We start from the raw sequence: 26,948 nt of genomic DNA, 5'->3' as shown, positions 1-26,948 counted from the left end.
CTCCTTTCACATAACAAGCCTCTGAATGTGACCCCCCCCCCTTATAAATTAAAAACATTTTTTAATATATTTAACACCATTATAAATGCTGGAGGCAAAGTGGAGTTTGGGGTTGGAGGTTCATAGCTTGTGACCCCCCCCCCATGTAATAACCTCGTGACCCCCTGAGGTGTCCCAGCCCCCAGTTTGAAAATCTCTGCTCTAGCACGTGAGACCTTAAATCACCAACTGATGCAGCCCTCCTGTTTGGTTGGAGCCTGTTATAATGACTGAGTCATCGCTGGTTTTTCTTCACAGCACTTGGTCTTTCTGAATGTCTGGATCAGGGTTGTCTGGTCTACAACAACCGCTACACCAACCTGTCTCTTCAGAGCAGCAGACAGCAACCAATACGACACAAATATCCATGTCCTTGTTAGCTACATTACATTAGCTGTAAAGTGAGCTGAGCATCTATTATTTGGAATAATAACACTTTGCTTTTCCTCCTGTTTCACGTAGACATACAGACCCTGTGTTATGGATAATAGTCAGGGTGCTGTAGTGGAGTTAAAGACGTTTCTGATGTCTGTTAAGCTAGGCTTCTTGGGCCCATTTACAATAGGCAGGACAAGATCTGTTTCAGTAATTCTAGGTACGGTCTCAGAAATGTCACTAACTTCAGCCGACGGCTTCCTGCAATGGCATCTGATCCTGCAGCCAAATATTCAGTGCTCTTTTTAATTCCTTTTCAAATTGCCACAGGCACACCTAGACACCATAACAGACGTGGGCAAACTACAGCCCGTGGGACCATCCTGCCTGACCCCCGAGCTCCTGGCCGGGGAGCCTAGTCCCTGGCCTCTCCCCCGCAGCCATGCCACAATGGGAAGCGCAGCTGGCTCTGACCGAGTGTTGCAGCTGCGAGCTCCTGCTGCTGCTAAGGGGGTGAGGGGGGTGGATAAGGGAGCGGTGGGTCCTGAGGGGCAGTCAGGGAGGAGGGGGCTGTTGGATAGGGCAGAGGTTCTGCGGGGGCAGTCAGAGGATGGGGAACAGGGAGGGTTGGGAGTGGGAGTCTTGGGGGGCTGTCGGGGGCAGGGATGTGGATAGGGGTTGGGAGGGCAGTCAGGGGATAGGGAGCAGGTGGGGGTGGGATCCTGGGGTGTATTTAGGGGCGAGGGGGTCCCAGGAGGGTGTAGTCAGGGGATGAGGAGCAGAGGGCAGTTGGATAGGGAGTGGGAGTCCTGGGGGGGGGGCTGTCGGGGGATTGGGGTGTGGATGGGGTCAGCTCTGTCAGGAGACAGGGAGCGGGGTGGTTGGATGGGGATGGGGGTCCTGGGAGGGATCGGGCAGGGGCCAAGGAATGGGGGGTTGGATGAGTTGGAGATTCTGAAGGGGGAAGGAAGTAGGAGGGGGTGGATGAGGGTGGGAGCCAGGCTGTTTGGGGAGGCACAGCCTTCCCTTCCCTGTCCTCCATACAGTTGGCCCTCAGGCCAAAAAGTTTGCCCACCCCTGCACTATAACAATAAATAAAAAGGAAGGAGGTTCCTGCTCCCAAAAAACTTGCCATTTGAGCTAGAAAAAGGACAACAAAGTGACAAAACACAAGTGGAGTTAGAGGGGGATAGGGTAAAAGATCACAGGATGGTTTTGTTAGAGCAACCAACAAGACAGGTATCTATTTGTAATGGATGGGCTTTTCAAAAGTACCTAAATCCCACTGGCAGTGATTCTAAGGCTCCTAAGTTACATAGGCACTCTTGAAAATTTTACCCTTTGGTTCTTACATGCCTAAGCCTCTTCTGGAAATGAGACTTCAGCACTTCTGAAAAGCCCCACCCATTATAAAAAGAGTAACCAACAAGATGTGTGTATTGGTGTTTATTGTATTGTAGGCTTTTTTGTGTCTAAGGTTTGAGGAGTTAAATTCAAAGAGATACTATAGTGAGTGTGGTAGATACCTACCATGGCATGAGAGGCTGGAAAAGAAACCAGTGTGGGGAAAGTTTGGCTGAAAGACATGAATCAGGAGAAGAATGAGGCTGCATAGTGTGTAGGATTGGGGAAGGTATTCTGGGCATGAGGGCAGGCGTGCCAGATGGCACTGACTCACAGGTGGGAGGAGACCTGGGATGTTCTAAGCTTATGCTGTGCAGGCGTGGGGAGCTTTCACTGTTACTGGACTCTGAAACCAAGGATCCAAGAAATGTATCTAGTAACCAGTTTTCTGTCTTCACACGAGCTCTCCTCATCGTGACAGTAATGCAGGTTTCTTTAAATATCAGAGGGGTAGCTGTGTTAGTCTGAATCTGTAAAAGCGGCAAAGAGTTCTGTGGCACCTTATAGACTTTCAAACGTATTGGAGCATGAGTTTTTGTGGGTGAATACCCACTTTGTCGGATGCGAGTGGGTATTCACCCACGAAAGCTCATGCTCCGATACGTTTGTTAGTCTATAAGGTGCCACAGAACTCTTTGCCAGGTTTCTTTAAGAAGACATCAGTCTTATTCCTAGAAGAATTTCTCTTCCTAGAAGAATTTGGGGAGCTGCTCTGAATGTCACAACAAGCTTCTGGCCAGGATGGAAGCAGAGCAGGTTTGAGTGTCAGTGGAATGGTGAGCAAGAAAAGAATTGAAACACAAACTGCTCTCATGTTGTATTAGCTGAACCAATAAGAGCATCCAGAAAGGAGGCAGGAAATGTGACCAGCGGACAACAAGCCAACTTCTGCCATGATACCTGTGAGGGACTAGCCAACTATCAATGACTTGAGAGAAAAGCAGCTGGGGACAGTGATACTTATTTAATTGTGTTTATTCCCCATTTTTGTTGTGTTCGATTGTAAGCTCCTCGAGGCAAAGACCGTGCTCTCTGATCTATGTGGAAAGCAGCTAGCACACCGCAGGCTCGAATGTCATGGAAATTATAGAGTAGCAATTAGGCTAGTTGCCAGAGTGGAAAGGTGTTTGAACTGCTCTGCCAGGGCTCTTGCAGGGCCCACTCTTTGTCTAGTGAGGCTGATTCCCTACTCCCTGTGCCTCTTTCCCCATCTGGACGATCAGGATAATACATTCTCTGCCTAGGTATTGAGGCTTGATTCATGAACATGAGTAAATGATTCTGAGGTTCTTGTCTGGCTAGTGCTATAGAAGTGCAGATTATTGTTAATTGTGATAAACACTCTTTTCAGCAGCAGCCGTGTTGGTCTTTCTCGCTTCCTTATCTGTGAGTGATCCTAATGCACACAGCTATTTCTTTTCTACCTTTTCATACAGTTTGCCAGTGTGGCTGAGGGTTGAGGAGATTGGCAGTGGCCTTTTTCTCTCTTGCTTGTCTGTCTGCTGCTGGTGCCTAAACAGAAGAACGATCCAAACAGTTTCCTCCAGGGAACTGAGGAAAGTACTAATGTAGTTAGGGCGTGAGCAGTGAAAAATTCCTCACATGGAATATGGGTTATTTACAGAGTAGGAAGAACATGAGCATCTGTGTGCGTGTGATGTGTACAAATGCAGCCTGTACCCCCCTGGAGAGACTCCCCAGGGAGCCCTAGTGTCTGCTAAAATACAATCTGTATCCGGCTACACCTCAAGACTAGTGTGGAATGTCCCAGCCTGAAGTCTTCTCTTATGAACAAGGTGAGGGCATGTCACAAAACTGGCCAAGTTCCTGGGTGGAATTCAAGGTGTTAGTGTTTAACCTATAAAGTCATAAATGGTTCAGAGTTGTGATTACTAGGGTCTCAGTGAAGATAATTAACTGTGGGACATGGCAGATTCTCAGTCACTTGCAGTCTTTAACCCAAGACTAGATCTCTTTAGATATGCTGTGCCTCAAACAGAAGTGACGGGTTTGAAGCAGAAATTATTGGATGGGGTTCTTTGGCCTGTGTTATGAAGGAGGCCAAACAAGATGATTGTAATGATCTCTTCTGGCTTTAAAAAACTATGAATCTGAGATATTCTGCCCTACTGCCACAACTGTGATCTTCAAAAGAACTTGAACTAGCATTCCCTAGAAAGTTAATCACTGGCTGAGTGCTAGTAGGTACACTCCAGATAATCTGGCCTTCATACCATCTTTAGAGATGTTAAGTGGAGAATGGAGCCGAGGGGAAACATGAGGTAGATATTGGCACCAGTATTGAGGGAGGTAATGCTGTGCTCTCTGGATTGTAAGTAGGTAGACATCTTGGATCCTGAAGAATAACATTTTTTTTCTTTCGGGGGACCCACTTTTTTCATTTAGGTAAAACAGAAATTCAGCAAGCATTTTGTTACTGTGTTGAAAAATAGGCTTGCCTTACTGTAACCCGTTCTCCCCTCAAAAACATCCCTTCCCAGTGTGAAGCTATAGACATCTCCATAGGAGAGTGTCCCTAAAATACTTTTGGTAATGTGGTAAGTTCTGAATCTTCTTAACATAGCTGGTCCAGTGGCTCATTGAATGGATTGTGGGTACTGAGGGAGGAAACTTTAGAAGCAAACGATAATAAGGAATGAATTACTGCAGCAGTGTTATAAACACTGGATCGTTTCACTCCCAAAGGCTTAATTTGTTCAAATGAAAACTGAAATCCATCCGGACTATATTATGAGAATGCAGCCTTGCTGAGCCTGCTTTAAGTAGCATTAAGTAAGGAAGTACTTTCCTTACCTGCTCCCTTAAGCACTTGCTTCTTATCTCTTAGGGCAAGAGTGGCCAACCTGTAGCTCCGGCGCTGCATGCGGCTCTTCAGAAGTTAATACGTGGCTCTTTGCATAGACGCCGACTCCGGGGCTGGAACTACAGGCGCCAACTTTCCAATGTGCCGGGGGGTGCTCACTGCTCAACCCTCTGGCTCTGCCCCAGGTCCCCACACCTTCCAGCACCCTTGTTCCTCCCCGCTGAGCCTCCTGCACACTGCAAAACAGCTGATCGTGGTGGGCAGGAGGCATGGGAAGGGAGGGGGAGGCACTGATCAGCAGGGCCACCAGTGAGCAGGAGGCATGAGGGGGGGGAGCTAATGGCGGGCTGCTGCCTTATTACTGTGGATCTTTGGCAATGTACATTGGTAGATTCTGGCTCCTTTTCAGGCTCAGGTTGGCCTCCCCTCTTAGGGCCTGAATCTGCTTCTGTTGATTTCAAAGGGATCATGGGGAAAGGCTCCTAACAAACCCACTTTAGGTAACACCAAAGTGAGGAAAACACCCCTTAAAGGAGCAGGGAGGTCTTGGCTGTTGATTGACTTTGGAAGCCCAGTGTGTCGTCTGTGCCCTGCATATTGCTTATCCTCCATGCCTATACTTCCACATGCTGGACTGTGCTCATGTTAGCATCTGACTGCCTTTCAGTACTGTGGTCACCCCTGTGACTAGCATCTGTCATGTGTCTAAACACACAGAGCTATATGTTAGAGAAGCCACAGTCAAAGAAATGTACCTTGCACTTAATGCAGAGAGAATGGTAAGGTTTGTGATGGTATTTGGTTCCTGTAGGAGTTCACTCCACAGTCTTGGGCTGACTCCGGAGGAAACTGCATGTAGTGCCTCCCTTTCCCCCTCTGTAAAATGGATATATTATTTACAGGGCCTTTGCAGCACTTGATATTCGTTAAGTGCTTTGAGAGCCTCAGGTGGAAAGTCCAATAAATGCAAAGTATTTTTCATAACAAGACGAAAACAAGTGCATTTCCCTCAGCTAGGAGTAATCTGTGATGGGATGTTAGGTGGGGTGGGATCTGAGTTACTGCAGAGAATTCTCTCCTGGGTGCTGGCTGGTGAGTCTTGCCCACGTCTCGGGTGTGACTGATCACCATACTGTCTGGGAAGGAATTTCCAGGGCAGGTTGGCAGAGTCTGAGAGGTTTCGCCTTCTCTGCAGCATGGAGGGCACGGGTCACCTGTGGAGTTCTCTGCACTTGAAGTCTTTAAAACCACCGATTGAGACTTCAATAACTCAGACATAGGTTAGGGGTTTGTTACAGGAGTGGGTGGGTGAGATTCTGTGGCCTGCGTTGTGCAGGAGGTCAGACTAGACGATCATAATGGTCCCTTCTGACCTTAAGTCTATGAATCTGTGACTCATAGGCATCACAGCATCCAGTCTTCTGCGTCACCAGGGAGGCAGTGAAAGTTGCAGTACAATAAGCTCCTGGGGACAGCTCTTGTATTCCGTTTAATGGTGGAAAAAAGTAATTTCTTTAGCTTTACCAAGCCCACGAAGGCTGTGTTTACTACAGCAAAATCCTTTCTGGTAATCTGCAGTGGGATTTTTTTTCTCTTCTCAGAAATATTCCCAGGTTGGGAGTCACTTTCATGCCATGCTAAATCTTAGTGGCAGACCCAGGTGAGGTGGCAGTTTCTGAGCCTGATGCATGAGATTTCAGCAGCACAAACCTCACTGGCATATTCTTATGCATATATAAGCCCTTAAAGAGAGAGACCTTGATTTTCTCTTGGGAGGCCTCTTTCCATTGCAATCTGAATTCCTTTGGGTTTGAAACTTAATTCTCCTTTCCATAACCCAAAGTGTGAATGAATGGAGCCAGTAGTGATTCTGCAGGTCACCTGTGTGTGAAACTGAACTGGCTGTATCCTAGAGTATGTGTGTACTGCAATCATGGCGTGAATGAATGCACCTTGAGCCAACATACCCAAGTTAATCTAGCTGGCTCAGGTCCTGAAACAGTGAAGACACGTCAGCGCAAGCGTCAGTGCAGGCTAGCCCTGCAGGAAATCATCCAGGGTTCCTGGCAGGTTTGTGCAGCTCATGCAGCTGCAGCATCATTGTTCCAGGACACAGGATAGCTTGGGTATGTCCATTCAAGCTGCAGTCATAACCTGTGATTGCAATAGAGACATACCCTCTGGGGCGTGCTTCTGGGGACAATTCCAGAGGGCTGGTTCTGTAAACAGTATGTTTGTTTGTATTGTAGCTCCTGGGAGCCCCCAGAGGGGTACAGAGAGACTGATTGGAGGGAGAGGGGGGAGTACAAGGAACAATGAGACAATATTTGTCTGCATGATAGCAGTGAATTCTGTGTGTGAATACAGCTCTAAAGACTGACCACTGCAAGGCCCCATATACCCCCCTTCAGTGGGAGTGTCACGTGTCGGGGATTTATGTAGGTATAGCTTGCAAAACTGCATCTCTCGCCATTACTATAAATGGCTCAAGAAGCAGCAAGTGATGTCAGATGCTGATGTAGAATTTACAAAGTGGCTATTGTCTCCCAGAAAGCCAAGGACCAACATGCATTTCCAGTTGTGCTATTTGGTTTTTTGACTGGGAAGCTATAGGAATATTTCCACTGTGATTCCACTATCCCTACTCAGAGGATAGTAGTGCGGAGTGATGGGGGAGACCAACAGACTATTTCCCTGGAAGCTTTGTTGTCCACCCCCTCGCTCTCTCTCAGGACTTGCTAAGTATGTCTTTCTAATCTGAGAAGAGCAGTTGTGCTCTTATTGTTGGTGAGTTTATTTATGGCCCATTAATATGACTGATGCAAGTCTGATAATCGTATTAACCATTTATGAGGCTTCACTAAGGTGCAGCAGGCAGTGCCTTTCTACGCAGTTGTAACCTGTGTTGTGCAATAGAAGACGAGGCTGGGAAGTGTAATAATTCCTTTAAAAGGAGGAATAATTGGACCACCTTATTCTGTAACTGCATATGGAATGATGACGATCAGGAGTCAGCCTTAAGCATCCAGCATTCCAAAGCTGTTTCATGATTGTGTTAAAAGCTGCATTGTGGAGACCTTGTACATCGCTAAAGGTTGGTAACTTGCACAATTTTTATTATACAATCCCACAGCTGCAGCCAGCTATGCTAAACGATCTCTCCTAGCCTGGTTATTTGTGGCATTCAGCATGTGTTGCTGCAGTTGAAATCTGGGAAAAATGTGTAGGTCACAGCTAAGACCTCTGCTGTACAGTCGGGTTTACTTATTCAGCCCTCCTCCCTAGAGTACAAAGAGCTCTTTACTAGAGTATTTTTACTAGGCCTTGTCTGACCGCGCACATTGTACTGCTTTAACTGTACTGGTATGCTTAAAGCACCCATGGTGTGGATGCAGTTATACCACTATAAACATGCTTGCACTGGGATAGCTTATTCCTGTACGGGAAGGGGAATAAGCTATATTGATGTTAGGCACCATTATACTGGTTCCACTATGTCAACATTAGGGGTTAACCAATATAAGTATCATTAACCCCATCCCCCGTCTGACACAGTTAGATCAGTGCAAAAACTGTGTAGATCATGCTTTAGGTTTTTAAACAGTTTTGCTAATTTCAGTTTGTGTGATGGGAGGGCTTGGGGGAATGCGTCTGTAATGTAAATATAATTTAGTGAGGGCTATGACTTTACAATATCTGCTGTAGGAACATGAGTCTGCTTGGGTCCGACTCCTATCTGCAGCAGTGGACAGAACTAGAAGCTACAAACGAAGGTGCAGGGAACCCCGTCGTGGAGCCATCTGTGATAAGGCGGCTATGAGAGAAGTTTCTTCTGAACGCCAGACAGTTGGTAACGGGCTTATGTCTTGAAGCATCAAGTATCTGCATTTCCCACCCCACCAACAACTGTGATCCTCTCCAAATTAGGTGGAAATGTTCTTCTCCCTGTCTGGCCAGAGCACAACTCTGGGTGACAATTGAGACTGTCACGAGAGGGGTTTAATTCCTTATTGGCAAGTGGACACTGCCTAGTATCTTTTTCCCTCCAGAAGCTGGCTTTTCTTCTGGTCGAATGTGAGACGCTATGTAAAAGTAGGGTTGGGGCCAAGAACTGCTGATATCTAATGCTGGCTCCAGTGCCAACTCACTCAGTGGCCCTGGGTAAGTCACTTAACCTCTGTGTTTCATTTCCCCATCTGCAAAAAGGGAATTAATACCTACTCCACAGGGGAGTCGCAGCTGATTTGTTAATGTCAAGTGCGAGATGTGTGTAAATGCCTCTTGTGGCTTTAGTTCTCCCTGCCCTGAAAAATGAACAGAAATGTCTTGTGCCTTCTCCTGTTTGCAGATTATTTTATGGTGACCTAGGGTAACTCATGAAAATGTCATCTTCTGCTCTGTAAGCTGATCCTGGACTCTGTGAACAGCCTGGCTTGTTGAACTCACTCAATCAGTGCTGTTGAGACAAAGGTGCTATTGAAATAGTGACCAGGGCTTGATTTGCATACATGGGGGTGGTGAATATCCCAGCTGCACTGACAGTGGTAGTATACTAGCATCTCTTGGAGTTCGAGCATTGTGGGCCTGGCTAATGGGAGCCCTGTACCAACTTGCAGCTCTCCGGCTAGTTCAGAAGGGCTCTGGTTTTTCAGTTAGGGTCACGGTGGCTGTTCCTGTGACTTAAGGCATAAGTCCTGACTGTCTCCTCTATGTACTTCTCCATGCCAGATTGCAGGATCATGTGTTTTATCTTCTCTACACACAATGCTTATGTTTATCTCCTTCTTCCCTCTGCCTTATCAGCCCCCTCCAGCGTCTGTTCCCTTGCCCCAAGAAGGGGTAAGCGAGGGGCTGAAAGGAGCAAGTCCTCTTGGTTTGTACTGTAGCTTATTTGCCAAATCATAAGAGGTTAATTGAGGGAGGATTTAATGTTACACCTTGACCAGGTCCATCCTGTCTGGGAGGAAGTAAGGAAGGCCCCAATAATGAGCCTTCCTCTTTGCCAAAGATGCAAACAGCAGGGTTGCTCTTTCAAGCCACATCTAACATGGCTCTTCTAGCCACATAAAACCATGGCATAGGCCTGATCTAAACACTGCTGTGGTAGAGGCTGCATCAGAGAGATGCAGTCTCTCCTGGTGTGGACTTGGCTTAACTGAAATCTATTACAATCTATTTAAGCTAAAATAATTTAAGACCCTCTTAAAAACCCTGTGTAGCTGAGATGGTAAGTAAACAGGTCAGGCTCTTTGTGGTCTCCTGCAAGAGACCGATGCACCAGATATGGTTCTGTGAGCTGCCCACCTCTGTAGCCCTTGGAGAAGTGTTTGAATAACTGATCCGTCCAAAGTCATTCATTCATTTTGGAGGAAGGGGACCAAGGAAGCAGTTAGACTGTCCCCAGCCTGTTTAGAGACACTAGCTCGGCTGGATGAGCTGCTGCCTATGTCAGGATAATAAAGTTAATTGATGGAAGCTTAGGCTTAGGCCCACAAGTAAGATTTGCTGTCTGGTTTCCAGTGTGGGTAGAAATGATTTGTTTGTTTTTTGTTTTGTTGTTAATTGTCTGCTATACTCTGCGGTTATCTGACCTCAGGGCCAGTGCTTTGTAGAGGGCTGAATGGCAGAGACAGCAGTCATCAGAAGAACTCACTCACACTTTATTTCTGAACAGGAAATCTGTGCATGTGTTGTGCTTTTTGACTTGGTAGTCACTAGATGTAAGATTTGATGGGGGACAGGAAGTGAGGCGCTTGGACACTCAAACGTTCCATTATTGCACTGAACTTGGTGGTCTCTCATAGCAGATCCTTTTCTGCAATACCCTTAACGTTGCTGAGTAGCTAGAACAGCAGACTAGAAATCCAAACTCTTGGATTCTGTTTCTGTCCTTGCTATTTTCCTCCTGCATGACGCTGAGTAAGTCACTCATGCACTCTGTGACTCAATTTCCCCATTGCTCTAGATGGATATAGTCAGTGTTAGACTTAATCAACCTTTGCGAACCACTGAGAACCCTTTGCCTTTCTGCAGCACCTCCTGTCTGAGGATCTCCATGTCCTTGACAAACATCAAAAACTTCAGCCTTGCAACATCCGTGGAGATGGGCAAGTATTAGCCCTGTTTCACAATGAGGTGCAGAGTCTCAAACCAGGCGGCACAGCTGGAATAAGAACTGAGAGCTCCTGTCTCCGAGTCCTGTGCTTTAACCACAAGACCATCTTGCTTCTTTGGATGAAGGTTGCTGTATGTTTTGGCTGGATTCTGGAAAGCTGCCAAGTATTGTTCCATCTCATATAGGCACAACAGCCAGCTAATCCTTAGGTGGCTTTAAAAAACAGAAATACAGGATCTGTCTGCAGTATCTAGGCACTTGTACTGCACTCGTCACCATGGTACCTGAGTGCCTTTTACCGTCCCTTCTTTGGAGGGATAGCTGCACCTTAGGGGTTACTGGAGACAGCTGGAAAGCAAATCTCTCTTGGTTTGACTTTTGTCAGCTCTAGAGATTAAGAAAGTGTATACATTTGGCATGTGAGACTTTAAACATAAGAAGCCAGAGTTTATGGTGTTGAGCGTGATGGATGGAGAATGTGAATAGAGTCGACTCTGCCCTCTAGTCCTAGCATGTCCTGCTGCTGGAAAAGGTCACAGCCACCATGGATGCTGAAAGTGACTCTGATGGCAAGTTACAAATGAAATATTCTCTCCCCTCCACCTTATGGCTCTCCATTTGAGGGGCTCCTGGACATGTGGCTACCCAGCAGAAAGCCTCTATGGCCTGAATTCTATAGAAGCAATCTCTGTCCTATACCACAGGAAGCTTATGTACACTCACTTCCTTTGTTCCATCCACCCCACAGGACTGCCTTCCAGGGCATCTAGCTTTTGCTTGTTGGGATTTCTTTCTTGGCTCGTTGACTGGCCTGGTGTGCAGCATTCTTCTGTCAGCCTCTGTTCTCTGTCCGTGTGGAGGCTTAACTCTGTTACCACAGATGAAATGGAGCCTCCCACCCAAACTCTGAGGCCAAACACAGAATGCATGATTCCTGGGCTCATAGACGTTCTGTCTCCAGCCTTCTGGCAGCTTTTAAAATGGCTTAATCTCACAGCCTTTTAAGGAAGAGATCAGAATACCTTGTTCATAGTACATATTTTCTGTGGTTACATCATTGTTTTCATCCTAAAGGATCCCAAAGTTCTGTACAAAATATATGCAGTGCCACTGAAATTCAGCTGCTTCTGGAGTGGGTGTCTACTTCCAGGTAGACAAGCAGTATGCAACATACTGAACTGAGAATGGGATGGGGGATTTTGGTCATGGATACATGGGTAAACCACTACCAGCGGATCTTTAAGTATCCACAGATAGATGAAATCATAGAAGTAGTATGTGCTAATAGACCAGCTCACAGAAATTGCCTGCATCCCAGTTTATCTCCCCCAGAAGGACAATGGGCTGATTCAACCCTGCTGAGATTTCAGCCTGTTCCTCCAGGGAATAAAGATATTTTGGAACTGACGCTGGGAGCTCAAAAGGTTCAGCTGCACTAGAGAATTGGTGTCACAAGAACCTGCAGTACCTGTAACATCTCTCACATCTGTGCTCAGCCCTGTTTAAATTGCGTTTGCTCTGAGTAAAGTTCATCATTGCACTCTTTGTTGGCTTGCTGCGCCATTGCAGTGTCACTGTGGACACTGCTCAGCTGCATCGCTGCAATTGGTCCTCCCAACACTGAAACTTGAGAGTTTGCCTTTTACAAGGAGAAAACTGGACAAAGCAGCAGACAGGGGTCTTGTGCCAGGAGCTGTGATACATACCCACAATGCAGAGCACTGGTCTTGCAGTTTGCAGGCTGAAATAGTGCCGTCTCCCAGGCTCTTCCCACCCTCTTAAATTTTGCATGGTCCTGTGCTAGAAGTTTTCTGCTAAAAATTAGCCACCTTTGCAACTGCTGGTGGGAGTGATATAACAACAGATGGAACTCCAAATCTGGCAGTGGCTGTATGCTGTAGAACTACTCTGAGCAGTGGTAGACAAAATTTGGGCCCCACGTACACCAGTCCTCCCATTGGTGGAGCTGTGCCCAGTGAAAAAACAGGCAGGAAATCGGTGCAAAAAATTCCCTAGTGAAGACGAGGCCCTTGTGACCGAGATGTGGCCCGGATGCACCCTGCCCTGAAGCTGTAGTAGGGAGTGACTTACTGCAATAGAGAGACCTCTTCCTGTGACTCCTCATGTTATTGTGCCAGCTTTTAATGTGTTGGAACAGAGACTCTCACCTTATTGACTCAGCCCTGGTCTCGCAGGCTTTTCCCTCTCAAAAAATGGCAAGGAGATTGGTACTCCTCCTAGGGGGCTTGTGTTGCTCTGGAAGGGGAGGATCTGCAGCCTGGACTTGTTTCCCTCTGTCTAGATGACTTGACCTTCCTCAGTGCCCAGTGAAATTCAGCTGTTTAAAGATACAATCTGCCTATTCCAGCTATTGCTGGTCCCTGTGGCCTTTGCTCATCCTGGCAGCTGGAATTCATCAAAAGCTCTGAGTAACTGTTTCTTAAAAGACTGATATTTTACGTGCCTCGGGGGTGGGGAGTATATTTTTCTGGGTGGCTGGGTTACAGTAACCGACACGAGTTCTCTCCTGTTCTGTGGTAACTCAAAAGCTTGGACTCATTCATAGCTTGAGGGGCTGGCCTGATATGATTAACATTGTTCTTTATCTTCTGCAAAGTGACTAGGTCTGGGCAAGTCGCTTTGTCATGTGGGTTTGGTTTCTTGTAGGCAGTAAGACTGTAGCATGTGAAGTTCAGCAAACTGTATCAGGTACCTGTTAATCTGCTAATATGGGAAACTCCGTCTCCTTTAATCCATTAGCAGCTTTGTTTGCGATAATAAAGAAGGTGTGAAAAGCAAGGGAGTATTGTATTGTTATAAGGTGGGGTCTCTTTATGAGCACATTTCTGGACCTTTTTTTAAATTCCTGGAAGGAGTGGTGAGAGAGGGAGAGAGGAAAGTTCATATTTTGGGGAGCTCACAACAAATCTTCATAGCTGTTAAACAGAAAACACCATTGCATCCTATCTTCCAGAGCATGGGTGGCCAACCTGAGCCTGAGAAGGAGCCAGAATTTAACAATGTACATTGCCAAAGAGCCACAGTAATATGTGTGCAGCCCCCACCCCAGCTCCCAGCACCTCCTGCCCACCAGCAGCCTTCGCCTCCCTCCCTACACCTTCCGATCAGCTGTTTCGTGGCATGCAGAAAGCTGGGGGGGGGCCTGTGGCAGAGCCAGGGGTTCCTGGCACATTGAAAAGTTGGTGCCTGTAGCTCCAGCCCCGGAGTCGGCGCCTATACAAGGAGCCGCATGTTAACTTCTGAAGAGCCACAGGTTGGCCACCCTTGTTCCATAGACATTCTTGTGAATTCCGTGCAAAGGCAAGACGTGCCTGGTAGCTGTGGTCGCTGCCAAGCAGTTGGACGCTTAACATTAGCTTGAGTAGGTTTCCACTCTGTGTTCAGTGTTGTGGGCCCACTGCTCAGCCAGTGTAAATCAGCCAGGGATCTGGCTCAGTGTGAGAAAAGAGAGTCCAAGGTCTATACGCAAGCTAAATGGGAACATTTTAGGAAGGTTGTCTCCTACAGGTCTCAGTCCAAAGCTGAGTTACACAGGCCAACGTGTCTTTCCTAGACTGTAGCCCAGTGCCCCACGCCTGTATTAAGTGCTGCTTGAGGAAGTGCAGCAGGCAGCAATTCTGCAGACAGGGCTAGAGCCATGTATTTTTCCCTTCACCCACCCAAATCATCTGTTGGTCTGAATGTCAGTAAATGGGGCTGATATATTCAATCCACATGCTTTGCAGAGTGCAAATGGCTAGAAACTACAAACCAGGATGTTGACGCTAGTAGATCTTATCTAGCTCCTGAATGGGCCTGCTGGGAGGTGGTTCAGTGAGTTCACTGTTCATTTAGCTGATTGAATCTCTCTAAAATAACACTGATTGCTGCTTAGCAGCCTGGGGCAAAGTCCAAGAGCATTAGAGAAAATTCGGATGGAGCTTGCTTTCTTCTGTCTCAGGACTTTCTTTTTGGTTTTCTTTCCCTTTCCTTCTCCTCCTCCTCCTCCTTCAGTGAGGCTTTTTGGATGAATTCTGGCTCCAGAGCCTTTGACTGGTACTTTCTCTTGCCCCTCAACTAATGTCAGTGTTTTTGGCAGAGCAAACAGCCCGGCACCAGCCCTCGCATACATGGCCCTGGGGAGGAGAGCTGCAGTGGGGGAGAAACCAAGAAGTTTGGAGGTAGAGGAAGCCAAGAAGTTTGGAGGTGGGGGTGTGATGGCTTCCCAGGATGATGTGGTTTGGGGTTCATCCCTCTTTAAATAAGGGTTTGAGGGATGGGGCAGGTGACTGAGTGACCTCATGTGATTTAATGATATAATAAGCGTTAAGGTCTTAACTGCAGGGTGGACATGAGCATTGGTTTTGGTTTATTGTTAGGTATAAAACCACTAGCTGTTTAGTTCCCTCAGGGCAAGTCCAGTCTCTGTCTCTACCCCCAAAGCATCTAGGTTACTGCTGACTGCCTGGTGCTGCTGTGGTTGCACGAGTCCTAGGTCTGTACTTGACTTTTATTTTTCATGCGAGTGGGCCAGTTGGTCCCATTTGCCGCCCTGCCAAGTGGAGGAATGTGGATTTTTGAGCTAGAACTCTGTTAAAGCAGCTGGACATAACATTCCGTAACGTCATAGGAAGCACTTTTGAATTCATAGCCACACCTGTGTCTGGGGAAGATTAGCTAGGGGGCAGGGGATGCCTTTCAACTGACATTTTTCCAGGATCCTCTCCCCAGAGTGAAGAACACTGGAAACTCACTCAGTATCTGGATAAATGAGTGACTGGAGGGAGGAGTTTGGGAACAGCTCTGGAACAGCTCTTCGCCTAGCCCGGAGGTGAAGTTGTTGGGGGAAACGAGGAATCACTGTGGCAGGGAAGTTGGGGGATGGGATTTCTCTGCTTTTCCGCCTCCACATGATGCTAGCCAGGAGCTGGTAGATGAGTCCCAGATGCTTATTCCACAAACTCTCGCTCCAAAATGTACAGATATACAGAATTTTAATTAGGAGTAATCTCTTGTATTTCTGTGTATCTCAAGGCACTCGTAAACACTAATTAAGCCTCTCAGCTCTGGGAGGTGGCAGTATTCTTATGGTGATGCATGAGAAAACAGAGGTGAAGTCACTATACACTTGGAAACAGTCAGCCAGTGATGGAGCTGGAAATAGTACTCAGGAGGAGTCCTGACTCCCAGGCCTATACTCCACCTGCCAAAGAACATTTCCCTCCCCTGTTATATGGCAAGTTGCTCCACAGGAGTAAAGAAATGTATGTGCATCAGAGACGTCACCCAGCTTAGACCTTACGAGTGCTTATCTGTTCTGCCTAGCACAGAAACAATGCGTTCTCCTACTCAGTTCAGACAAAGAATGTACCAAGCTAGTGGCAGCTTCCCACTCCGGCTCTATCCTCTGCCTTTTTTAGTTCATAGCTTCAGTCTGGTGGAAATTTTGTCTTTTTCCTAATGCTTGGCAAAAAGGAAACCGGTGCACTGGTTAGTTCATCAGGGAGCTGGCCCCTTTCATTAAGCTGGTATGGAAGCGGTAGCGGGGCCAATGGAAGAGTGTTTAAACGGGCGTGGAATACAGTGGTCTTCTAAGGGCCAGCAGTAGGATAAGAGGGAGGATGCTGGGATTATAGGTGGTAGGGGTAGCAGGACTGCAGCTGGATTAGGTACGTGGTTACTGTGGCAACAGGGGCTGGTCATATAAGTACCAAGATTAGGATAACTATTATGAGGGGATCATGCTTGCTCCCCTGTTAAGCAGTCACAGGCATCTAGCAACTGGATCACAGTTTGTCGACCTCCTAGAGTACGCTGGCTTCAACGCAGCCAACTCTATAGTTGGGCTGATCCTTTTTGTATAGGGGAGCAAGAGCCTGTCAATCCCTCTGAAAGCAGTAAATAACACTGGGGGAGGGTGTTCCATCTGGTTGCTGAAATGCATGTACATTTCAGCACTTCTCCCCTCTGTCAAGTCTAGGAAGAGCAGCATCCTCGTTCAGTCTTTTACTGCTGCCTCTTTGGATGGTGTTGACCTGCCAGCTTCGGCCTCCTAAAGAGTTAAAGGTAGCCCTGTTGTGAAGACTCTTGTGTTGCACAGAGACCTGAGGTGTGTGCAGCTGTCTGTCTTGCTGGAGCAAGCTATCTGCAGTGTCCTTCAGAAGGGCGGCCCCAACTGAGCATGCTCCGCTCCCTTCCTGTGTTAATCTATTTTTCCAGCTGTTCGCGATGCTGTGTTTGGAACAGCGATGGGTATAGTTCGACGGTGTATTTCCAGTGAGGTGGGAGCCACAGGGTTTTGTTGGGAGCATCACTGCCTTGACACTGGCTGAGCTGCTCTGGGATCTGCAGTTTTGCTGCAGACTTAACTTTTTGCTCTTCATTCTGTGGTGTAGGCATCAGCTGACTGAGCAGAGACTGTAGGAGGGAACCATGTTTCTCCTTTAAGACTGCATCCAGACTACCCTCCCATCAGGGGACTAAGGACTGCACAACCCTAGTTATAACAGCAAAGGAATAACCACGGTTAATAATTGGGGGTGGTCCCATCTTCTGGGTCTTCCACTGTCAGTCTGGAACTTGATGACCCGGGGATTTTATTCTTCATTGCGTTTGGTGTTTAGTGTCACCTAGAAGTCACACAAAAGAGCAACATCTTCCTGTCCTTGGTATCCAGCACTCTCTAAAAAGAGTTATTTCTGTAAAATATCTGATCTATTGAAAAGCTCAACCCACCATGGGCTGGTGGGTTGAGCATCAGGATGTCCTGGGTTCTATTCTCAGCTCTGATCAAGTCATTGCATGGCCATGGGCAAGATACTTCCCCCTCTCTGTACCTCAGTTTCTCCCATTCTAGAAAAGGGGAACGGTAACTTGAAAGATGTGTATGGAGATGGAAGTGTGTTCCCTGCAATAATAGTGGGGCTCGTTATTGAGGCATAGTATCAGTTACTATTACTGAGCTGTCTGCTGGGATTCCAGAAAAAGAGTTGCTTTGGAAGTTAAGGTGGGAGAAATGTAGGTATTTCTCAGACTTGGGAACTTTTTCTGCTCTAGCCCTAATATTTAGCTTCCAGCCCGTTTTGCAACCTCTTCCTGCTCAATCTGTTGCCAAATCCGACCTGTTCCATGGCACTGGGTGGATTCTTTTTGATTTGATGAGTAGCTATAATCCAGGCTATCTCTGTCAGCAGCCCAAGAGACAGGCTATGGCCTGTTAGGTCAGAATCCTGATGCTGCATCTGACTGTGGCTGACAAGCTGTTCATGCATCAGTGGGTGGTAGAGAACAAAATAAACAATCCAAATGCTGTCCCTGGATGGGGTAGGAGAGTGCACAAAGAATACTTTCCAGACCAGAGCTGGCTTTTGGCACTGCGGGGCCCTATTTGAAGGAGCTGCCGCTGAAGTCCCGCCACTGTCTTCGGCGGCAGCTCAATCGCTGCCAAGGAGGAAGGAACCTCAGCAGAAATGCGGCCAAAGACAGTGGCAACGATTGAGCTGCCGCCAAAGACAGCAGCCAGACTTCAGCGGCAGCTCCTTTGGGACGGCGTGGGGCCCGATTCCCAGGAATCGGTTGAATCGCCTTAGGGCCAGCACTGTTCCAGACTGCCCCTCCCTGGGCAACTATGTACAGCCAGATTGCCTCGAGAGAGAGGAAGCCTGGCCCAGTGGTTAGGCCTAGGACTTGGGAGATCTGGGTTAAATTCTCTGTTCCACCATAAAAGTCCTGTGTGACATTGGGCGAGTCACCCAGGCCTAAATTCATAAAGGTCTTCCACTGAATTCAGAAGTTAGGAAACCTAAATACCTTTGTGGATCTGGGTCTCAGTCTCTCGATGCCAAAGTTCCCCATCTGTAAAATGGGGATAATTGCACCTCTGTGTCCCACAAGGCCATTGTGAGGGTTAAAGATTATGGAGCGCTTTGAGAGCTACTGATCAATAACAAATACCACCAAGCCTGAATAGCACTTTTATCTTAGCTGCAGTGGTACAAATGTTAGCTCTAGTTAAAAGATCACCTCCCATCACCACCACTCACCTCCTGCCATAGTGAGGGGCCAGTTTATGATGGTGTCCACTAGTAGCAAACATGACAAATAAGTGTGAGATCCATTTTTCATTCTTATTCCCCCCCCCGCCCCTCCAATTTCTTCTCTTGTGTCACCTGGCACGTTCCCTTCCCAGGTTTGGACTCAGCCTGAATGTGACTTCTTCTTAGAAAGTTTGAGGAGAATCAGCATAAGTTTTCAGAGTCATTAGCAAGTAAAGAAAGCAGACGTTGGCTGACATCAAGCAGCTGCATAATGCTCATATTGGACTTGGCTTATTTAACCTAATTCTCAATGCCAAAGGGAAAACACCCTATGCCGCTCTGTCGAAAAGCAGATCAGTCTCTCTAAAGTTATTTTATTAGTATTTACACAGCACTCCACTTTCAGATGTCAAAGTGCTTTACCAGGGAGCTAGGCTCCACTCCTGCAGTAGGTAGCACACAGGTGGGCTTCTCCAGTGGGCCTTTGCATGAGCAGAGGGTCCCTCACTGCTAGTTTGCCCCCATGTGATCAAATGGCGGTGCAAGGCCTTAGTCATAAACATTTTAAAATCGAGTGCTTGGACTTGCTCAGTAGAGCCGCTTCTGTTTGCCTTTCAGTGGCAAGCTGACAGTAAATCTGTTTAGAACATGGGGCATCTAGTGAAACTTGTCAGCATGGGCTTTGTCTTCACTGCAACACATAGATGGCCAACTTGGCGCAAGAGCACATCTATCTCAATGCAGAGTCCTAGTGGAGACAGGGCACAGCTAATTTATTACTTTGACTAGTTACATCGAGGCAAGTGCCAGGATGGGAATGTAGGGTTGACTTTGACTAACCACACAGGTAAAAACTACCTGTCCCTTCCCTCCACTAGAGTTTTACATTGAGAACGATCTTGAGTTACCAATCTCAGTGTAAAATCCACACCTTTTTGGCAGAGACAGTACAGCCTCTGAGGCATCATTAACTGCTTAAAAGATCATAAATTTTAGATGCGAGGCATTTAAGGGCAAGAGGAGATTATGCTGCGTTCAGTTTCCCTGAAGTGAATGTTGAGAGCTCTCGTTGGGAACTTGAAAAAAATTAGTGTCTGCCTCAACCCTAACCTGACCACATTGCATATGGGTAATAGTTTCTCAGTCTGCCTCCTTAAATGTATCTTTAATTTCTGTTTGCTCAAATATGCCAGAACACATGCAGGATGTGACATGGCCAAGTCAGTGTTTAATCGAAACCTCTATCTTTTGGATTTCCTTTTCCTTGATTGATTGATTTCTCAGCCCTAATGTTGACTCAGCTTTCTTGCATTTTATAGTTTTTATGGCATTTGAAGTGTCTGATAGCAAGAGTCATTAGCCCCAGAGATTCCGCCCCCCCCATGCAGTGTTCTGCCAGCAGCCTAAATGAACTTCATATGCTCCTGTGTAAGCTGGTTTGCTGTTAATGCTCCTAGCTCATTAGCAAAGGAAGGCTGTTTACTCTTCTCAGGCATCCACTGTGAGTCATTTTGTAATAGCTCTGCCTGAGGAGATCCTTCCCATCTGGGATTTTTCCTATGGAGAATTTAAATAAATAAATACATTAGGCTTCTGTCCTGTGCTGCAGCGAAAAATGATTTCCTTCTGAAATCGGGACGCCAAGGAGCAGCAATGGTCTCCAGTGTCAGTTGCTTTCATTTGAAATAGGCTGCTGGAATGTAGGTTCTTTGGGGCTGGGGCCATCTTTCTGTTCGGTGTTTGTATAGTGCCTGTCATCACAGGGTCCTGTCCATGACTGGGGCTCCTAGATGCTGCCACAATACAAATAATCAGTGCTTAATTTTGTGCCACGGCTTGGGGGTTTGTAGCCTCAGCAGCGCTGGGCTTGCTGCAGCTGTTACAAAAGTTTCAAAAAACAAAAACAAAACCCAGGCTGAGCTCTGGCACATCTTTCATTACAAATTAAGCACTGCAATAATTAGTATTTTACCTGAACTAGATGTGCCCAATTCTGTATGCTGACAATCCATGTGCATCATACATCTAGATTTGCCCGAGATCAGCATTAACCTGGGCCAGGTATTAAATTTGGTTTGTTAAAATAAATAGAGTCCTGACTTGATTTGTTGTGTGGCATTTTACAGCTAGTTCCATGTCTTTTTCTCTTACCCTATTTTGTACTTGCATCCCAGAGGGTCCCAAAGCCCTCTCCACACATTGTACAGACAGGAATTGCTTTGCTAGGCTCCTGAACACAGCAGGGGCTGGAGAGCACACAACGCAACAGGAAGTGAATGACACGCAATCCATTTGAAATCGCAGGAGGATTGGAGAGCAGCAAAACATAACATCTGTATGCCCGAATGAACCCATGCTGGGTTCAATCCTGAGATGACACATAGCTTGTATAACCCTTATGCAATACCTTCAGCAGTTGAGCAAGCCCATGCAGTCTGTAAATATCCCACATGGAAAGTACCAGGCCCTCCATGCAATGCTAGACTACTCATGTTACCCTGAAGGGAACAGAGATCTAAATTGTTGTTCAGTCGTGGGAAGCCAGAAGAGAATTGGCATTGAAGTCCAGGACTGTGTTCTGGACCGAAGCTATTGGTAGCAGAGCAGGTTCTGCGTTCAAAGGTAGAGCCTCTGCCCCTTCTTAAAGGAGCTTGGAGAATGAGCTCCGCCGGTGGCCTCTGTCCTTTGTACGCCGCAGCTGTATCGCGCTCCCATCTGCGACGTACAGCATGCAGAGAGCTTGAGAGAAGACGAGAGCTTCTAACGAGGCCGGGGAAGGTTCCCTTGGTAACAGCAATGAGCAGGTGATGTGAGTGGGTGCTGGGGAATCTTAGCTCTGGTGTCCTGTGCCTGCTTCACTTAACGGGAGAAAGATGTACATAACTTTTTCTTGAACGATTCCCACCCATCTGGGAGGTGAGGATGCTGCAAGCTTTTATAAAGCTTGCTCTAGTTGTTTTAATATTGGATAAGCCTCTGCCTTTCAGAGGGTGGCAGTTCTTAGGCTGGGAACCCTGTTCCAATGGGATGATGATCAGAAGGCCAATTGTCACCTTTTGCTTCCTGCCCACGAAATACCTTGGCGCTCTTCACTGAATGAACGAGGCCCTGCATGCTTCGCAAAGTTCCCCTGGCAAGCCTGCTGCTTGGCACATGTTCTTACTGAGGTAAACTGTACCGGAAAGCTGCCTTGCCCCAACTGATATGGCTGCTTAACCCTTGAGGAACAATCTGTATCTGCAGAGTTCCTCTGGAATAAATCAACCCTCACAGCTTCACTCAGAGGTTCCAGGGAGATAAATCTCATCCCCACTTTACAGATGGGGAAACCGAGGCACACAGACACGTGACTTGCCCAGAGACTCACAGGAAGTCCTGTGTCGGAGATGGGGTTAGAAGTCAGGTGTTGTTCGAACTTTGGCCTTGCTTGTGTGCCACAAGCCTGCACTGCAAGGACCATTCTCTCCCACTCCCTGCCCTGCCTCCCTTTCTCACATCAGGCCTGGTGCACTATGGTGGGTGTGCTGGCCACTCCAGCAATGGGTATGCTGCTGCCATAACTCTCTATTTTTACCCCCTCCCCTCCCCATGATGCGCTGGTCTAGTGCTCCTTGCTTTCCCATTGTTGGGGGGCTGAGGCTGGTAATTGTCTCCATGGGATCACAGCAGTAGCGTGGTAGACATAAGCTTTGGTGCGCTCTTAAGGAGAGTAGAAAGTGGGGAGTGAACATGTTGAAATTCAGCAAGACCAAAGGCATAATTAATGTGCAGCCAATGCAAGTTTATTTTTAGGGCTTCACAGAAAGGCGGTGGATGTTTAATTCACACTGGCACGTGGATGCTCCAGATTAATAGAATCCTGAGAGCTATAGGGACAAAGTGAGAGACACTGAACTGTTGGAGGGAGAGGGTATTATTCAGTACTTGAACATATTTCACACGTGACACCTGACTGTCTCACTGCAGGTTTCTTGCAATAATAGCTTAAGCCCTGATTTGGCTAGGGCCGATGTGCATTAGATCAGTGTTTCTCAGCAAAGGTCTATGGATTAGTGCTGGTCCATAGCAGCCTCCTTGCCGGTCCCTGAGATTACCCTCACACAGTTCAGGAAGGCAGCAGGCCTATCCCTGGTATCAAAAAGGTTGAGAAACACTAATATCCTAAGCAGTGGAAGTACAAACCTTTTCAATCCTCTGCTTTAATGCCTCTCCTGGGAAACAGATGGGTGTTTTAAAGAACTCCATGTCGATGCAACTTAGGGTAAGTGAGAGATGTGGCTGTGTCAGGTTGGTTTTAGCCTTATAGCCCCAGGACCTGGATGGCAAAGGTGCTGATCATCCGCAGCTCCAGTCAATCCCTGGGGGTATGTTTATGCTGCGAGTCTCAGAGCCTGGGTCAGCTAACTTGGGCTTGCGGGAATCAGGCTGCAGCATTAAAAACAGCAGGGCAGACGTTCGGGCTTATGCTGGAGTCCAGGCTCTGAGACCCTTCCCCCCACCCACCACCCATGGGGTCTGAGTCCCAGCTCCAGCCTGAGCCCAAATGTTTACACAGCAGTTTTGTAGCCCCTGACCTGGGCTAGCCACATGTGGGTCTTTTAATGCTGTGTAGACAAATCCCAATAGCTCATCACCTCTGGAGGGGCCCGTTTCCTAGGGCAGGAGATTGAAGTAACATACAGCACAGTCGTCTTTCTGTTGTATGTTACTGCCTCAGTGTGCCTAATATAGGAGCTGAATGATTCCCCGCACTCCTCCCTCTGTTGCCCGCTAGCAGATGCGAAAGGCAGAAGATGCTTTTTCCTCCTCTCCAGATTATCAGCCGTCTTCTGCCTTCCCGTCCCCCTCAGACTCTTAGATTGTGTGTGACAGTGGCAGGTCTGGTACATGGCAAGTAATTCCACTGGATGTGCCTTCTTGGCAGCTGGTGCCAGAAGCAACCGCATGCATCGGGGGACTGGAAATGGGGTTAAGAGCCTCTGTTCTCCGGGTCTCTGGTTAAAAGCCGACCCAGGGCTTTAGTGACCGGATGACTGTCTGGCCTGCGTGACATGAATTGGACAATGGCCAAGTGTCCACCTCATGCAGACTTACTGTAACTGGCGCTTCTTGGTCCCCTCGCTAGCTTCAGCAGAGGCCATGGACTGAATGGGCCACATAGACCGAACTCCCCCCTCATAGATGGACGGTCCCACACTTGCACGTGCTTCGGACTTGAGGCTCATGGGCAGGGCAAGAAGTTTGCACCATTGCAGCCTTTGCCTTCGCTATTCTGTTCTCTGGGGCTGCCAACCCTATGTTTTCTCCCAGCACTAACATTTACCCATTTAAAAAAGTCTCTTGGTCACACACATCCACCCCCTCCACCTTGAAAAAAGTCACCAATGCGCTGGGGCTGCTTACTCAGAGTAAGGCGCTCTAATAGGTGGGGGTGGACAGGAGCCCCTCCCCTAGAAGCAGCCAGTTGGCACTGGTGTGATGGTTGTTCTGGGCTGAGCACGCTCAGAAATGAAGCGGGAGCACTAAGCGTTTTCCCTTCTCTCCTTCGTTTAGACGTAACTGTGTCTGAGGTCTGCAAATGCGCCTTCTGCTATTAGAGCTTTGCAGCCTCACACAGTCCTCGTTCAGCCCAGAGCCCAACCCCAGGCTGGCTAGTTTCACATTGTGGGGATGGAAATAACCCCTGCCCACATCGGAGCTCTGCTGCCGCTGCGCAGTGAGGAAGTGCCTGCAGTTTGGAGGCGATGGAGGCTAACATCATTTTAAGTCTATTTCTGTCCTTTAGGCCTGTTCATTGTAAATCCTATATACCTGAGGGTATGCGATCCACTCTAGTGATCAGAGCAAACTGCTGACTCACTGCTTGACCGTCAGCCACGCGCTCGAATTTGTGCCTCTGCCATCCCAGCGCTCAAATCGGGTGAAAGCCGCAGGATGTCACAGTGGAGTAGAGGCTGTGTCTGAGCCCTGCATTCCCAGCTGAACTAGGCACTTGCCATCCAGATCTGTGTTTGCTAGCGCTGCAAGATGCTTGCCTTGCATGCTTGGCTTGGAAGGAAGGAAGCCTGATACACAAGCTGCAGATGTCCTCTTCCCTGCACCTGACTTGCCGGCTCGCTAGTTTACCTTGCAGCTAGGGCGCCTGGAGAGATGAAGCCGGGTTGGGTTTTGTTAAAATGGGGGTTAAAAATGTTACTAGTTTCTCTCAGCTTCTTTAATTATTACTTTGAAAAGCCTGGCCGAAGTCTGCTAGCCAGAGAACTAAACCTGCTAGCCAGAAGCCAAGGGGAGGGGGCTGGGGGGAGACTCAGAATCTACACAGAGCTCCAGCAGCTCTACTCCTCCTACGCCCCTGGAGTGGAGAAGGGTCCTGAGATCCATGACAGGAGCCTGTCCCAAGGCTCCAGCTCTCATATCTGTCTCTGACTGGTAGGTGAGGGATACATTTCAAGTCCTTCCCTGCAGTCACCTGTCGGTTCCCCATTTTGGCCCCCAGAGGGGCAGCGTGTTCTCTTTTTCTGCCTCACCCCTCTGGGGCCCTTTAGCTCAAAAGGCTCCTGCAAAGCAGGGGGTGCTATTTTTTTTCTTGAAACTTTAGGTGATAAGGTGTGGAGAGAAGTGGGGCGGGGGAATGGGGTCATCCTCTCCCATGATAAACCACAGGGCCTACTTGTGCTGCTGCTTCATTTTTCCAAGCAGTCACCAAGAACAACAACCCTGATTCTTATCACTTCAGCTCCTGCCTGCTGGGCTCTGAATATAACTGAACTGACCAGAGCCTTGTTAGCTTTCCTCAAGCAGCCACAAGGTGAAACCCTGGGCAGCACCAGAGGCACTGGGGCTGCGTCTCTGCAGATTCAGGAGGAAAGCGTTGCTCTGGTTTTCGTATGGAAAGTTATCTTTGCAGCCATGTAAGGGCTGCAACTTCTTATATATTTATCTGTAGTGCATGGGCCAGGACCCCATTGTCCTCGACGCCGTACAAACACACCACAAAAAGATGTCCCCTGTCCCAGAAAGCTTTCAATCCATGTAGAAAATCTTAGGTTCGACGACTGATAACTTAGACCCTTTCCCTCACTGGGGAAAGCTTCCTGTTTGCCACGTCACCACGAACAGATGGTACAGCCATTGCCTTGGAAGAATGAAATGGCCAAGCTGCTAACAAAAGCATGGGATTTCTCATTAAAAATCCGCTCCTGTGCCAGGAAACTGGAGGGTAGCATATGTGCCTCGTGTCTTAACAATAAAGCACTGGGGAAAATCCAGGGAATTGCATCAGTATCCGGAAACTTGGTTGAAATGGTGGTTTAAAAGAGGATTATTAAACACCTCTCTGGAGCACTGGTTGGATCTGGTGTAATGATTCTTATACCCGTGGAAGGGAGTACTGTGGGTGCTGGGCCTAGATATACAGGGAGCTCGCATCCTGTCCTCCTTCCCCCATGCCCCAAGGTGGGGGTGAGTTTGCAAGTTAGAAACAAGTCCCCAACTCAACTTCCAAAACAGGAGCGACCCTGGTCCACGAGGACGTGTTTCCCAGTTCTTCGTGCCTGGATGTTTCAGCTAGTTTTTGCTGCAGAGGGAGGGCTAAGGAGCAGCTCTGGCCTCAAAAGAGCAGAGGGTCTACTTCTGAGTTAGTGGCTACTGTCCGTGCTAGAGGTGCTGGGCTCCTTGGGTAGGAGACTGGCAGCCAGGGGTATCAAGGGAGTGTTGCACAAACCAGCTTGTGCTGGCCTAGTGTCCTTTGAAGCAACATTGTGTAGTCAGCAAACTCTCCACCAGGGGCATATTTGGGTGTAGGCTTTATAAGTCTGAACAGAGCTGTAACAGTCAGCAGCTTGAGCCCTGCAGAGTAGCAGTGGTGGAGTTTGGGGCAGCGCTGGGGTGGCCATAGAGCTATGCCATTAACAAGTAGCCTCTACCTCCCGTGGAAGTTCATAGCTGCTTCTGTTCCCTGGCCTGGAAGTGAACAACAAAGATCTGCCAGGTCATCTTAGTCCATCACCCTCCTATCTGAGCCACTCACATGCATTTGTCTGCAGCTGCAAGGTAGGGCAGTGCTAATAGCCCCATTTTACAGATGAGGCACAGAGATGAAGTGACATGCCCAAGTTGTCTCAGAGTCAGTGGCAGAGTAGGGAATAGACTCCTT

At 47.8% G+C, this 26,948-nt stretch overlaps 1 protein-coding gene across 2 annotated transcripts in view; it reads left to right on the top strand.

Moving 5' to 3' along the window:
- The window catches only part of SLC9A1 (solute carrier family 9 member A1), a 63,420-nt gene that overhangs the window by 16,176 nt on the left and 20,296 nt on the right, over positions 1-26,948 (top strand). The gene's annotated exons all lie outside the window — the stretch shown is intronic.

The sequence above is a fragment of the Chelonoidis abingdonii genome, chromosome 25 (assembly GCF_003597395.2).
Source record: "Chelonoidis abingdonii isolate Lonesome George chromosome 25, CheloAbing_2.0, whole genome shotgun sequence".
Taxonomy (NCBI): Eukaryota; Metazoa; Chordata; order Testudines; family Testudinidae; genus Chelonoidis; species Chelonoidis abingdonii.
This window is presented reverse-complemented; position numbering and strand designations above follow the sequence as displayed.